This window comes from Nilaparvata lugens, chromosome 9 (assembly GCF_014356525.2).
Source record: "Nilaparvata lugens isolate BPH chromosome 9, ASM1435652v1, whole genome shotgun sequence".
Classification (NCBI taxonomy): Eukaryota; Metazoa; Arthropoda; class Insecta; order Hemiptera; family Delphacidae; genus Nilaparvata; species Nilaparvata lugens.
In genome coordinates, this window is record NC_052512.1 from 36,249,124 (window position 1) to 36,253,216 (window position 4,093).

The window sequence follows — 4,093 nt, forward strand, 5'->3', positions numbered from 1 at the left end:
ATGGTAGAAGGGTGGTGGGTAGTTGAAGGGAAGAAGGGTGGTCGGTTAGGAAGGGAAGAGAGAGGTGGAGGAGGAGGATGAGAACGAGGAGGAGAATTGGCATGTATGTGTGGAAGAGAAGAGAAAGAGGAGGAGATTCATGAGGGAGAGGTGAATGATGAGATGGTGGAGAAGTAGGAGCTGTTCACTGTTTGAGTGGATGACACAAATGAAAGAAAGAGGAAGATAGATATATTTTATTCTTCTATCACGCCTGTTGCCTATGGTTTGATGTTTACAAATATATTTTTAATTTTATAATTTTCAGAGAGAGATAGAGAGAATGAATGAATCAATTCATTTTTCAGATATGATTAGAGCTGAAGAACTTATATCTCACTCATATCCACAGTACAAGATGCTAGTTTACAAAGCTAGAGCAGAAAATTGTAAAAGAGCTTATGACTATAATACATCTTCCTAATAAAGAGAGAGAGTTTATTAAGAGAGAAAGAATTGATGTAAACAAATTATAATTGAGTTGTTCTCACTCAAAGCTGTCACCATTAGTTGAATAAGAAGAATTGATGCTATTCATAAGGAATGCTGACAGCCAGGGTGGACTCACATGTGATACAGTATCCCACAGTTTGTATCAATGATTTGCAACGCGTTGCACTGCACCATCTAGCGAGACAACTTGCAACCACTTTAAGCTTTTTTGTTCCTGATTTCTCGTTACCTACCTTTTATTTTGAGTATTTAACTGTGATTTGGACAACTTAGTTGCAAAAGTGACACCGGATGGGATTTTGTGACATGTGAAAAACTATTTGACTAAGTTTTTATCACGTTTTTACTGATTATCTTGTGATAAATTGTATTTGTATTTGCCAGCTCTCGCCAGAGAAATGTGGCGATAGCTGAAGACCCCTATACATGATCGGACAGACTGTTAGCAAAGCAACGAACCACTGAAGATAACTTATACGAATTATCCCTGGTGACTAAATATCATAGTTGATTTTTCAGCCACAATATCTAGTCCCCAGTGAAATAAGAATTTGTATAACTTCTCCTTAGCGGTTCGTTGTTTTGCTTCAAAAAAAAATCAATTTATGTGCCAGTTGCACAAATCCGGTTAAATTTTAACCGTGATTGAATTCACAGAACCAATCAGAGAAACCATCTTTTCTGATCGGTTTTTGTGAAATTGATCACGGTTAAAATTCAACCCATTTTTGTGCAACCGGGCCGTTATCAGTTATATGTTTGTGTGAATATCATACCCAATTTTTTGGAGAATCATAGTCTTGTCTAATCAGATATGGACAATGGATTATTAAGAGATAATAGATAATACAAATTTTACAATCAGATACCATACCCGATTTTTTGGAGAATCATAGTCTTGTCTAGACAGATATGGACAATGGTTTATTAAGAGAGATAATACAAATTTTACAATCAGATATTTATTCCTGTGTAACCTCTTCACCAATTCTCTCATATTCCTGATGAAGTCGGATAAGCCTACTTGGTGTATACACTAGCCATTTCTATCAAGTGGAGAAACTCTAAAATATTTTCTATTTGAGGTGAAATAGGAACGTGTTGTCAGTTCCAAATAATTTATTTGAGCCAAACCCAAGTTTCAATGCACTGAGGTATCATATTCAGATGTATCTGCAATGCACCTTAATGCATTGAAACTCAAGTTTGGTCAAATGAATTATTTTGAACTGACAATATCGTTTTTATTTCATCTTCATATGAGGAAATTCCACAATATTCCTGTTGACAGTGTAAATCTTGTTATTTAGTTTTTTTCTAATACAGTAGGATATTCAACCATGAAACTCCTCATATAAAAAATTGAGATATTTGACTAAGGTCTAAGATTCAAATCGACGGTTTTGCATTTCTCTTTGGGTTTCCATGTATGTATGTTCGTTTTTTCCGCATTTACTATGAAACGCGGCAATAGATTTCCATGATATTTGACAGGTATTTCCCTTATTAAAAAGGGTGTCGACATAGCCTATAGCTTATACTATAACATTTTCCAAATTTCTCAATTCAAGGATTGAGGATAATAATTCGATATGAAGGTGCTATGAAGAAGATGAAGGAGGAGGTTGAGAAGGAGGAGGAGGAGGAGGAGGAGGAGGAGGAGGAGTAAGAGGAGAAAGAGGAGGAGATGTAAGGGATAGTGAAGGATGAGTTGGAGAAGGAGAGAGAAGAGCAGTGGAAAAAGCAGCAAGAAAATGAGGCATAGGAAAAGGTTGGGTAGCGAGAACTGAGAGAGGAGAAGGGTGGTGAATGGTAGAAGGGTGGTGGGTAGTTGAAGGGAAGAAGGGTGGTCGGTTAGGAAGGAAGAGAGAGGTGGAGGAGGAGGATGAGAACGAGGAGGAGAATTGGCATGTATGTGTGGAAGAGAAGAGAAAGAGGAGGAGATTCATGAGGGAGAGGTGAATGATGAGATGGTGGAGAAGTAGGAGCTGTTCACTGTTTGAGTGGATGACACAAATGAAAGAAAGAGGAAGATAGATATATTTTATTCTTCTATCACGCCTGTTGCCTATGGTTTGATGTTTACAAATATATTTTTAATTTTATAATTTTCAGAGAGAGATAGAGAGAATGAATGAATCAATTCATTTTTCAGATATGATTAGAGCTGAAGAACTTATATCTCACTCATATCCACAGTACAAGATGCTAGTTTACAAAGCTAGAGCAGAAAATTGTAAAAGAGCTTATGACTATAATACATCTTCCTAATAAAGAGAGAGAGTTTATTAAGAGAGAAAGAATTGATGTAAACAAATTATAATTGAGTTGTTCTCACTCAAAGCTGTCACCATTAGTTGAATAAGAAGAATATTGATGCTATTCATAAGGAATGCTGACAGCCAGGGTGGACTCACATGTGATACAGTATCCCACAGTTTGTATCAATGATTTGCAACGCGTTGCACTGCACCATCTAGCGAGCAAACTTGCAACCACTTTAAGCTTTTTTGTTCCTGATTTCTCGGTGCCTACCTTTTATTTTGAGTATTTAACTGTGATTTGGACAACTTAGTTGCAAAAGTGACACCGGATGGGATTTTGTGACATGTGAAAAACTATTTGAATGAGTTTTTATCACGTTTTTACTGATTATCTTGTGATAAATTGTATTTGTATTTGCCAGCTCTCGCCAGAGAAATGTGGCGATAGCTGAAGACCCCTATACATGATCGGACAGACTGTTAGCAAAGCAACGAACCACTGAAGATAACTTATACGAATTATCCCTGGTGACTAAATATCATAGTTGATTTTTCAGCCTCAATATCTAGTCACCAGTGAAATAAGAATTTTGTATAACTTCTCCTTAGCGGTTCGTTGTTTTGCTTCAAAAAAAAATCAATTTATGTGCCAGTTGCACAAATCCGGTTAAATTTTAACCGTGATTGAATTCACAGAACCAATCAGAGAAGCCATCTTTTCTGATTGGTTTTTGTGAAATTGATCACGGTTAAAATTCAACCCACTTTTGTGCAACCGGGCCGTTATCAGTTATATGTTTGTGTGAATATCATACCCAATTTTTTGGAGAATCATAGTCTTGTCTAATCAGATATGGACAATGGATTATTAAGAGATAATAGATAATACAAATTTTACAATCAGATACCATACCCGATTTTTTGGAGAATCATAGTCTTGTCTAGACAGATATGGACAATGGTTTATTAAGAGAGATAATACAAATTTTACAATCAGATATTTATTCCTGTGTAACCTCTTCACCAATTCTCTCATATTCCTGATGAAGTCGGATAAGCCTACTTGGTGTATACACTAGCCATTTCTATCAAGTGGAGAAACTCTAAAATATTTTCTATTTGAGGTGAAATAGGAACGTGTTGTCAGTTCCAAATAATTTATTTGAGCCAAACCCAAGTTTCAATGCACTGAGGTATCATATTCAGATGTATCTGCAATGCACCTTAATGCATTGAAACTCAAGTTTGGTCAAATGAATTATTTTGAACTGACAATATCGTTTTTATTTCATCTTCATATGAGGAAATTCCACAATATTCCTGTTGACAGTGTAAAT